This window comes from Belonocnema kinseyi, chromosome 8 (genome assembly GCF_010883055.1).
Source record: "Belonocnema kinseyi isolate 2016_QV_RU_SX_M_011 chromosome 8, B_treatae_v1, whole genome shotgun sequence".
Lineage (NCBI taxonomy): Eukaryota > Metazoa > Arthropoda > Insecta > Hymenoptera > Cynipidae > Belonocnema > Belonocnema kinseyi.
In genome coordinates this window covers 21,768,973-21,781,900 of record NC_046664.1, presented here as the reverse complement: position 1 = coordinate 21,781,900, position 12,928 = coordinate 21,768,973, and the positions used below count along the sequence as shown (strand labels likewise).

Below are 12,928 nucleotides of genomic sequence, written 5' to 3'. Positions count from 1 at the left end.
GGAAGCTATGGAAAAAAAAGAAAAAGGCCCATTTAAATTTGTCATGCAAAATTTTTGATAGAAGACGTAGTTTTTACTTTAATTGTAAAAATTAAATTCAAAATAAAATTTTTTTCGAATAATTTTTTTTTATTAAACGATACCAAGTAGAACAAAAATCAACTGACAAAAGTTGTTCACCGAAAACGATTCAATCAATTTTAAATAGGACAAGTAAATTTTCTTTCAATAGTCATAAATAAGATTGAAAATGAAAAAGTTAAATTTTTGGAAAAAGGATACGAAAGACGGAAAAAAGACAAAAGTTCTTTAACCAAAAAAGATATTCAAGTTTGTTAGAAACTCCGGTTATAAAAATATATAAAAATAACAAAATGTACATTGAATGTAAAAAAATTAAATTTATCACATGTACAATCATGTAGAACGTTGTGAGTGCTACATTTTTTTAAAACGAAAATCAACATCAGAAGCCAAAAAACGCACGATACGGAAAAAAGTCAAGAAAAAGAAAACCTTGCTTTTTGAAATTTTCAATAAAAAAAAGACTAATATAAAGTTGAATTTTCAACCAAATAATTTAGAATAATCTTTTTTTAATCCTAAAATATGGTTTTTCAATAACAAATTTAATTTTCTAGCAAGTAGTTAAATTTTCAAGTAAGTAATTTAATTTTAATCCAAATAGTATGAACAAAAAATATAAATTTTCGACAAGAAAGTTAATTTCCAACCAAATGGTTAAATTTTCTAGCGAAAAATACTAATTTTCTGCAAAAAGGTTGAATTTTAAACCCGATAATACGCATTTTCAACAAAAAAATTAATTCACAACCAACTGAATTTTCATCTGAATGATGAATCTTCAACCAAAAAATATTTTGATTTGAAATCAAAACCAATAGAATTCAACAAAAAAATAAGATTTTTTCGACCAAAAAGTTGATTCTTCAAACATAACAGATTAATTTTCAATTTGAGAGTTACATTTTTTACCAAAAATACAATCGTTCAGTTTTTTTTCAAAAAATTAATTAATTAAAGATTTAATTAATTTTCAACAAACTAGATTAATTTTTTATCAAAAACAAATTAATTATACTCATTTTTTATTCAACCCAAAAATCTGACTTAGCAGCAAAAAAATTAATTTTCTAACAGATAGTTGCATTTTCAAATAAATAGTAGAATTTTTAACCAAGCAGTCAAATTCTTAACCAAAAATACGAGTTTGCTTTTTTGATTTTCGATTTTTTAAGTCGCAAAATATCAATTTTCAACAGAAAAGTTAATTTTCTATCAAAAAAGGGCAAATATTCAATTATACTGTACAATTTTCATCTGAAACAGATAATTTTTTTAATCAAAAATGGAATTTTTTAGTATTCAGTTTAAAAAATTATTTTTCAACAAAAGACAAGTAAATTTTAATCTAGTTGAAATCCAAGGAAAAAAAAACAAGAAAGATCACTTTCTTAACATAAGAGATAAATTTTTATTCTTAAAAGGCGAATTTTTATTAAAATAGTTGAATTTTTCATCTTCAAGGATAATGTTAACATAATAGTTTAATTTTTAACCAAATAACTTATAATAATTCTTTTTAATCCCAAAATATGGTTTTTGTACAAAAAAGTTAACTTTCTAGCAAAGAGTTAAATTTTCAAATAAAAAGTTTGATTTCTATCAAAATAGTAGAATTTTCAACAAAAAATATGGATTTTCATCAAGAACATTAATTTTCAAGGAAATAGCTTAATTTTCTACAAAATGATTGAGTTTTGAACAAAAAAAAAATTTGAAAAAATAGTTGAATTTTTAATTAAAAAGTTAACTTATAACCAAATAGTTGAATCCTTATCAAAAAAATTATATTCCAACTAGGAAAGATGACCCTTTGATAAAGAATATAAATTTATAATCAAATCTGAAATAGTTATATTTTGACTTAAAAAAATTATTCTCAACAAACGTTCAAAAAACGAATTTTGAGAAAAATAATTCAATTTCCTATCAAATAAATGCATTTTTAAGTGTGTAAATTTTTAATCAAAAAAATTAATTTTTAACCAAAAATGAAACGAATTTGCCTCAAGAATGTTAATTTCTAAATAAACCGTTTAATTTTCTGCCTGATTGTTAAAGTTTCAAGCCAAAAAAATGAATGTTTTATAAAATAGTTAAATTTTTAACACATAAATTTTAATTTACAACCAAACAATGAAATTTCAAACTAAAATTATAAATCTTTAAACAAAAAAGATTTTTATTCGAAATCAACAATAGTTGAATTCATAGAAAAAATCGATTAATTTTGTATTGAGTATTATTCATTTTTTAAATTATTTGATAGTGATTTATTGCCATTTTATATTTTAATAAATCTATTAAATTTAAATTGAATTGCAATTGTTTATTGAAAAAATGCAATAAATAATATTATACTTAATTTAAAATTACTATATTGCTGAAGTAAATTAATTTTTTTTTATGAAAAAAATTATTTGATTAAATTGTGCATATATTTTGTGTTTCTGGTACGTGTAACTCATACAGTGGATTATTTTCTATTTCAAAAGAAAATTTGATGATCGTATTGGTATGTAAAAGATATTAATCTCTAATTTCAACCCAACCTGCATATATATTTTTTATTCCGTCAAAATTTTTTTATTTGAATTCAAATGAATTTTTAAATGAAAAATCAGGGAATCAATATTCAACTATAAAATCTGAGGTCGGGAATTCTCGACTGCATGGGAAATCCTAGAAACAAGTATAATAAAGATAATTTTTAGTTAGAAAAAAATAATAGGTATTAATCTATATTTAAACAAAAAACTTTCATTACCTACTTTAAGAAAAATTTACATTTACTATAATCCATATAGAAAACTTTCTGAATATTTTAAATATTTGTTTAATTTCAGAAAAATAGATTCAAAAAGAAAGAAAGAGATTATTTAAAAAATAATTATCTCTATTGTTTATTTATTGTTGGTTTATATCTAAAAAGAAAAAGAAAAATTTCAGAAGAAACTGCAACTTTCTGGCCTTTATCTAACAGAAGATAGTTATAAAAATTAATCAATTGTTTAAAAAATGTATGTAAACGTCTAATTATCTGTAAAAAGTATTATTTCATGCATTAGAAATAATATTGTACTTTTTTTTAAACCGTGAAAAATCACAATTAAAGCCAAAACTCGCGAAACAAAATTTTTCACTTATAGGGTTTTTTGCGACCATATAAAACAGACTTATGGGGGTGTAATTTAAAATATAATTATTCATTTTTCTTAATGTAAAAATACGTTTTAAACTTCATGGGGCTTGCGAAACTGATAGAACAAGCGGGCCTATCAACTATTACTATATGATCACGTGACAACCGTGAACGGTTACGTTTCATGAACGTACGTTCAGCCCATAAAATTGGTTGGCTCCATGAGAACGGTCCTCATCGCACACGAAATTCTTACTTTGCCAGACTTCGATTCGGTTTGTTACGTTGCACCACCCACCCTACAGTTGCACTCTTCCGTCCTATATTTCAATAAAAATTGCTTTATTGGAATCCTTTTAGAAATACAAGTCCACAATTCTCAAGAAAAAATTTTACTTCATCAAAATAATTGAATTTTCTACCTACATGGATCCACTTTTAACCAAATGGCCTAATTTAGAAAAAAGATCAAATTTAACCAAAAACGGTTAAATTTTAGTAGTATAGCTATAATAAGGTTCTTTTCTATGCTAATTTACCGACATCGGGTAATTCTCGTTGGTAATGCAGATTTACCATCCGGCAGTAATGCAGATTTTTTCCAGAGGTATGTAAGATAGGTACCTATTATACCGAATAAGGCTTGATCAGTGACAAGGAGCTGCGTTACCGACCGATGGTAAATATGCATTACCGAACAATGATAATTACCTGCTGTCGATAAGTTTGTATAAAAAATAAATTTTCTCGGTCGGTAAGTGGACTCATACTTCCATAGCTATACTACTAATTTTCAAGACAAAAACCCGAAAAGTTTATTTTCCAACCAAGAAAGATGCCTTCTACCAGAAGCTAAATTTCCAACCAGTTTAATTAAACGAAAAAAAAAAAATATTTGTGAAGTGATAGTTGAACATTTTAACAAATAGATGAATTTTTAATTAAGAAAAATAAATTTTAAAACAAGAAGATTGTTTTTTTTACATTTTTAACAAAGGAGTTGAACTTTCAACCAAGTAGTTTAATTCTTATAAAAATTAATTTTTGGCCAGGAAGATTAATTTTCTACCGAAAAAAATGAATTTTCAAGAAATCACATGAATTTTCAACAAAAAAATGGAATTGTCTACTAAAAAATAATAATTTTCAATCAAATGGATGAATTGTCTACTTAAAGTGTGAATTAATAAACAAAATAAGGAATTTTGATCAAAGAAGTTCAACTTTCAATCTGCCCTAGTTGAATTAAAAAAAATTTCGCCAAAAAGAATAATTTTCTACTAAGAAAGACGACCTTTCAGCTTAAAACAAGTTTAATCTTGAACAAAATAGTTAAATTTTGTAAATGAAAAAATTAATTTCTTAGCCGAAAAATGAAAATTTAAATCCTTAATTGAGAAAACTAAATCTCAATTATAAAAAACACGAATTTTTGTCTTCAAATTGAATTTTCCAACAAAGGGATGAATTTCAGAATAAAATCGGTAATGTTCGACATTTCAATCATTAATCTTAATCTTAATGATGAATCTTCAATCACTTTCTGTAAAATAACATGAATTCTCAACCGAAAATATTTTTGTTAACAATAAAAATCAGTTGAATTTAATCGAATAGCTGAATTTTCAGGGAAAAAATAGTTACTACTAACAAAGACGAATTTTCAACTAAATTAATTAATTGTCAAAGAAATAGTAGAATTTTCGACAAAATAATATAAAATTAGAAAACTTTTATCTAAAAAAGATTAATTTTCAATTAACAAAATTAATTTTCAACTAAAAAAAGGAATTTTGAATAATATTGTTTAACTTTAAAGAAGCAAGAAGAATGATTTTCTGTACACAAAAAAAATTGATCTGATCAGTAAAGTCGACTAACCAAATCAGTAATTTTGAATGACCTAACACAAATTTAAGAAATTTAAATGAGATTAAAATCAAATTAAATAAAACAAAGAATCTAACGACCAAATTTTGATAACCGCCAAAAAATATTTCTCTTAGAAATTGAAAATAATAAAAAATTTTACTAAAAAAAAAAATAAAAACAAGTTCTTTTTTGGATAAAAGTACAAAAAGAAAAGAAAAATGAGATGCCAACAAACCAAATCAATCCCCTTCCTTATCTGTATTATTTTTTTTTCGTATTTATATTTTTATTCTTATCATATCACAATTTAAAAAAAACAACATTTTTTAAATAATCATCAATGTTTCGGCACGCATAAACAACGTTATTTTGATTTCCGTAATCAGTAACTTTCACTAATTAAATCAGTAATTTTTATCCTGAAATGTATAAGTTTAATTAGGAATTTTACTGTAGAAATAATTTTACTATTTCATTTTAGCAGCCAAATAAGTCACTTCAATTGACTAGAAGAGAAATTTATTTTTTGTTCAAAATTGAAATATAAACTGTGAAACTTTTTTGTTGGCAGTTTAGAAATATTTTGTGATGATTTGTTACTCTAACCCAGGCGGAAAAATTATATATAGTTTAAACAAAGTGGAAAAAGTTATAAATATTTTTCATCTATTTTATACAAAATTTACAACAAATTAGTTGAAGTTTCAAACAAAAGGGACGAACTTTCAACAAAATATTTGAACTTTTAATAAAGTAGATGAATTGTTTACTATAAATGGTGAATTTTTATTCTAAAAGGACGATTTTTTTATAGATATATATTTGAGACTAAAAATTACCTTCAACATAACAGGTGAATTTTTAAGAACATTATTAAACTTTTAGTAAAATAGTTGAATTTTTAACTAAAAAAATTAAGCTCCATTTAAAACAGATAAGTTTCTAACCGAAAATGAAATCACCAAATTGTCAGTTTAAAAAATTCGTTTTTAACAAAAAATACCGGAATGTAAATTTCTGGAATTTTACAAAAAATATCACTTTTTTAACTAAAAATATGAACTTTTGTAAAAAAAACCTTTTTTGACAAAACCGTGGAATTTTCGTCATTTCAGCATTTTCATCATTTCCGCCATTCATTTTCTTTGATTAAAGATTGATCATTTTAGCAGAAAATGTAAGTATTTGGTTGCAAAATAACTTTTTTGCTTAATTTCGGCGGATAAAAATTTAACAAATTTCTAGAAATTTAATTTTTTTTTTAAAGAATTTATATTTTTGGTTAAAAAATTAATTGCGTTCGTTAGAAAATTCATGTTTTTAATTAAGACATTAACTATTTTGTTAAAAATTCATCTTTATTTGTTAAATTCAGAAATTCGGTTTTTTTCGGTTGAAAATTAATTTTTTAAACTGAAAGAAACTAAATATTTCAACCATCAATCAAGCAATTGAAATTTTAAGAAACCAATTTATTTTCCACCAAGAAAAATGAATTTCTTCACCACAAAATAGGAATTTCTAATTCAAAAGGACAATTTTTCAAAAAAGTTAAATTTTTGAATAAAAAAATAACTTTAAAATAATATAGTTGAATTTTAAAAATATTATTAAATTTCAAGAAAATAGTTCAATTAATAAAAAAGTACATTTTAAACTAGAGAAGATAAGTTTCTGACCAAAAATGGAATCGCCAAATTTTCAGTTTAGAAAATTTTTTTTCAAGCATAAATCCGAATTTTTTTAATCTAACCAACAAAAAATATAGATTTTTTAACAAAATAGTTAATGCCTTAGTCAGAAAACACATTTTCATCAAACAACTCTCTAAATTTGAATCAGTTAAAATGTTTACTAATTTTAATTAGTGGCTCAATCCTAGCTATGAATCAGTTAGTTTTACTGATTGAAATTAGTAGAAATTTAAAATAATTCAAATTCAGAGAGAATATTAATTGTTTGAGCAAAGTTGTGAATTTGTTATTAAAAAAGACCTTAATTTCAACAAAACCATTGAATTTTCATCTCCAAAAATTTAAATTTTGAAAAAAAAGTTATTATAAACCAAATATTTGAATTGTCTACTAAAATGATAAATCTTGAATAAACAAATGAATTTTAAACTAATTTCGAACGAAATATCCAATTTTCACCCAAAATTGGAATAGTTACATTTTTTCTTTAAAAAAAGTAATTATCAACCAAATTGATGAATTGTTCATTAAAGCTATGAAATTAAAAAAATATATAATTTTCAAAAAGTGTTTAATATTCGACTAAATAATTAAATTTCTTACAAAAAATAATGATTTTTGAATAGAGAAAACTATTTTTTTACTAAATAAGATTAATTTTTAACAAAATACATGAATTCCCAATAGAAATATTTAGTACAATGATAATCAGGGCAAGGTCAGTTCCTATCTAAGAAAAAGTTATGTAATGATATGATATGTCTCGAAAATCTCTAAGTCATTATTGTTGAAAATTTGTTTGGCATCATTTGAAGGTTTTTATATCTCAACAATTTTTAATTGTCAATAAATTAAAAAAAAATAGAATAGTTACATTTTGAGTAAAAAAATTCATTTAAAAAAAAATTTAAACCATATAGTAGCATTTACAACCAAACGGATGATTTTCCTACCAAGAAAATTAAATGTCTATAAAAAAGATGAAATTTGTACAAAAATAAAATAGTTAATTTTTTATTTAAAAAAATTAATTTTCTTAAAAAAATACTAATTTTTAATTGAAGAAATGAATTTTCAATTAAATAGATAAATCCTCTACAAAAAGGATGAATGTTTTTTTAAATACATGATTTTTTAACGAAATTTTCAATTTTTAAAGGAATGTTCAAAATTCGAGTTAAATTTTTAACTAAAAAAATGAATTAGTCACCAAGAAGATAAATAATCTACCACAAAAAAATGGAATTTGAATAAAAAAAATGAATTTTTACCAAAAAAAATTAAATAGTTAATTTTTCAGTTTAAAATATTAATTTTTAATAAAAAAAACTAATTTGAAATCGACGAAATGAATTTCTAACCAAAAATATAAATTTTCTATCAAGATAAGTAAACTCAATTTACTCTCTCTATCCGGTTTTTTTTGGTTGCAAAAAAGATATTTCGCTACCAAAGATTTAAATTTTCCACTAAATGATAAATCTTGAACAAAAACAAAATGAATTTACAACCAGAGAAATTAATCTTTGACCGAACAGTTGTACATTAATAGGCGAAGTTTTTCAAAATAGGTTAAATTTTGAAGAACAAAATTTATTTTCAACCAAGAGAGATTAGTTTTTTTTACAATAAAAGATGAATTTTTCATCCAAAAGGACGATTTTTTGACAAAACAGTTATATTTTTGACTAAAAAAAATGGCTTGAACATAATATTTGTTGAATTTTTAACAAAATAATTAATGTTTTAAGAAAAAAGTTGAATTTTTCACTAAAAAAATATATTTTCAACTAAAAATATAAGTTTGTAACTAAAAATAGAATCGTAGTATTAATTTCTTAACAAAAATGTAAATTTGTATTAAAAAACTTAAATTTCCACAAAACTATTGAATATTATACAAAAAACATTAATTTTGAACAAAAGAGTTAATTTAACAACCAAAAACTTGAATATTTTTCTTAAATAATAAATCTGGAATGAAAATAATTAATATTCAACAATAAAATTTATTTTCAACGAAGAAACATAAATTTTCTATTATAATTAATAAATTTTGAATCCAAAACGGTGCATTTTTAACAAAACAGTTGAATTTTTTACCTAAAGAGATTAATAAAAAAAATGGTTGAAATTTCATCAAAACATTAATGTTTAATTAATCGGTTGCATTTTTAACCAAAAAATACTAAAGTAAAACCAAGAATTTATGAATGGTCAATTGAAATTATAAATATTAAAAAATATTAATCTTCTATAAAAGTGTTTAATATTTGTTCAAATAGTTCAACTTTATAAAAAGAAAGATTTTTTTTACCAAGAAGAATAATTTTCTACCAAATGAAGATGAATATTTAACCGAAATATTTAACATAATAAAAATCATAGCAAGGTCGATTCCTATCTGAGAAAAAGAAGTGTAACGATATGTCGGAAATCTTTGTGGGTCACTGATAACGAATCTGAAGTCAAATTTTTTAAATTTTTAGTGACTGATATAATATCATGAAAATAAAATCACTTTTATTTAATAAGGACACTGTTGCAACCAAAAAGATGAATTTTCAACAAACACAAATTATTTTAAGCAAAAAATATGAACTTTTCTCAAAAAACTCAAATTTCTACAAAAAAACGTGGAAATTTCATCTCCCAAAAATTAATAATTAAAAAAAAAAAGTTATTTTACGACTAAACTCTTGAATTTTTCTCTACGGTGATAAATCTTGAATAAAACAATAAATAAATGAATTATAACCAAAACAATTATTCTGTAACCGAAAAGTTGCGCATTTTCAACAAAATTGTTGAATTTTCAAGAAAAAGAGATAAATTTTTAACAAAATACTTAAAGTTTCAATATAATCGTTTAATTTTTAAGAAAAATATGAATTTTCCACTAAAAAAAAAAGTTTCTAACCAACAATGGAATCGCCAAAGCTTAAGTAAAAAGAATTAATTTTCAATAGAAAAAAACGGATTTCCTACCTCAAGCAAAAATATGAATACAAAAAAAAACATTATTATTAATTTTGAATTAAAAATATATACTCTCATAAAAAAACACAAATTTCTACGAAATTGTTGAATTTTCATACTAAAAAAATTAATTTTCATCTCCAAAAAGTTAATTTTCAACGAAAAAGTTATTTTCGACCAAAAACTTGAATTTTTACTAAAATGATGAATCCATCAATCTCGAATGAAAGAAAATTAATGTTTCAACGAAACATGTAATAGTTTATATTGCTAATAAGCACGATTTTAATTTGGAATAAAAAAAATTGTGGAATTCAATTAGAAAACACGAAATTTCCACAAAATAATTGACTCCCTTACCAACAAATATTAATTTTCAATCAAACAGTTGAATTTAAAAAAAAAAGCGAAAATTTTCAACAAAGAATGAATAATTTTTTACTTAAAACTGCGATTTTTAAAGAAAATAAATCAATTTTCAACAGGAAAAGAACAATTTTAAATTAAAATATAAATTTTCAGCAACCATAAAATCCCCTACCTTGTTTTTTTCTCTTGTATTTAAATTTTAAATTAAATAATTTTAAATTTATTTAAAAGTCAATTTAATGAAAAATCATTAGATCTTGAAGATTTACAATTCTGAGTAATTTTGTATTATGTTATGGTAGTGTTTTTGTTCAGAAATTATTAGCATTTTTAAAAAAAAATTATCAGATTTCGAATAATATACCCAATTTTTTAACAACTTTGGATTATTTTGGCCTGTTGCACTTCAAATTAGTATTCTCAAATATAAATCATCATAACATAAATATGATTTAGAATTTTTTAACAGTTTTCGGTTACATATATTTGTGGCAAAATTCGTAATTTTAATTTAAAAAATTACATTTCAAGCGCTCGTCTTTGATTTCTATAGTTTGTTTAACTTTTTTTATATATTGAAAATACGAATTTTTAAAAAAATGCATAAGCAACCAAATAGTTGAACATTTAATCAAATAGTATAATTTTCAAGTTATAAAGATGATTCCTTCGAAGAAAGTTAAATTTTTTACAACAAAATTAATTTTCGAACAAGAAAGATTAATTTTCTTCCTTAAAAGATAAAATTTCAACCAATCGCATTATTTTTCTACTAAAATACGAATTTTGAACCAAATAATTGAATCCTGAATCAAAGAAATTTTCACTTAAAACAATCTGCTTGTTATTATAGACTTATCTTATCTCCATCAATGATGTCCTTCAATGTGCAAATGGTCATCATGGCGTGATCTTCTGTGCAGGGGTATATTTATTTTTCTGTAAAAATAAATATATTTCTTAAACGAATTTTTTTCAACGTAACCCAAAATTCCAATTCGTTTAAAAAAATATACAAAAAAATAATGTATAAATTTAACGAGACACTGTTTTATGTTAGTACTAAATTTAGTCCCAAATTCAGTCGATAGTAAGACGTCACTCTATAGCAGGAGATTGAAAATTCTGTATTTTTCAAAACATTATTTTTAAGTTGTTTTTAAATTAAAGTAAGAAAAATGCTTTCGAAGATTTTTCCATACAATACATATTTTGACAACAAATTTTGGTTCCCTGCATGTTAAAAGTTTCTTTTTTAAGCATTAGTAATATATGAAACAAAATTTTATTAAAAATCAATTTTTGAATATAGTCATATTTGGATGAAAGATGTAATTATACATAAATTGTTTCCATAACAAAATATAATGGCAAATATTAATAACAAATCCTTTTCCCTATCACGATGAAATATATTTTATTACACACAAAACATATATTTCAACTCGTTCGAAGTACGAAAAACCAGTTTTTTTTATATGGATTGATTAATTTAGTATTATTATTATTATATTATTTAATATTATTACATCTAAATTACGAACAGAATAAATACCGAGATATATGGATGAAAAAAGTGAATGTTTTGGAACATATGTTTGCAATCAAGGTGAAAGATTGACGTGGGCATTGACATAAAAATCCACGTGACTATGCATTTAAATTAGTTTCAATAACAAAGAATAAATTTTTAATAACGCATGTTTATAACATACCGATTTTGTAGGAATAACGAATTTTTTAAAACAAAAAACACAATTATCCCACAATATGAAATACTTATGATGATAACATATGTTTTAATTGTTATTAAGTATGCGTGACTAAAAGCCAATTTTTTAAGAAAGTTAATAGGTGGATTTAAGATATTTTAATATGTGTTCGATTTAGTATCATATTAGTACATTTCATTCATGAACGTAATAAATAAAGAGATATATGGAAGAAAAAAGACGAAAAGGGAAGTTTTTGGAACATATGTTTGCAATCAAGAAGAAAGAGTCGAAGTGGGCATCTAAGTAAAAATGCACGTGACAATGCACTTAGATCCGTTTTATCAAAAAATATAATAAAAAATGATTATAAAAAATTTGTTTATACCAAGAAGATACTTTTTTCGAAAAAAATATATAAAGGTTCAACAATATAAAACACTCACAATAATAATATATGTTTCAACTGTCATGAAGTATACACTATTAGAGATATCTGTACGAGGCTTAACATACATGTGTGTGAAGTAAATATGCACTGCCGCTACTAAAATGTAACATACATTGGTGTAGTGAATTTATTATACATGTGTATTGAATTTAATATACAGGTTAGTATATCGATGTGCGTAAAAAATCAACCTGCTTTAATTTCTTTAAATCTTGTCAAATATCATCAAATACATTAATAATCTAGAAGTCGTCCACTAAATTGTTATTTATTATGAAAGTGCAATGTAAAGATAAAACTTTGTCCTAATTTTGCTCTAAATAGTCAAAATTGAAGGCGAAAACACTTAATTGTAGGTTAGGTCCATCATTTATTTGCTTAATTGAACTGTTCGACTTAAAATCCAATTTTATTTCTGGTTAATAGGAAGAAGGTATCATGTTTTAGTATTCACAATCGAAAATTACTGCTAAACTTGTTTTGAATTTGTGAAAAATGGAATTATCTGACTTTTCTTGTAAGGAATGAATGTATATGAAATTTAATAAGATCGCTTTCAACGCGATTTTATATGCTTGATATATTAATTTTAATGCGCTTGGGTATATTAAGTTTAATATTATTT

General features: G+C 23.0%; 1 protein-coding gene across 1 annotated transcript in view; it reads left to right on the top strand.

Moving 5' to 3' along the window:
* The window catches only part of LOC117178860 (E3 ubiquitin-protein ligase TRIM9), a 600,032-nt gene that overhangs the window by 215,410 nt on the left and 371,694 nt on the right, over positions 1-12,928 (top strand). The window lies entirely within an intron of this gene.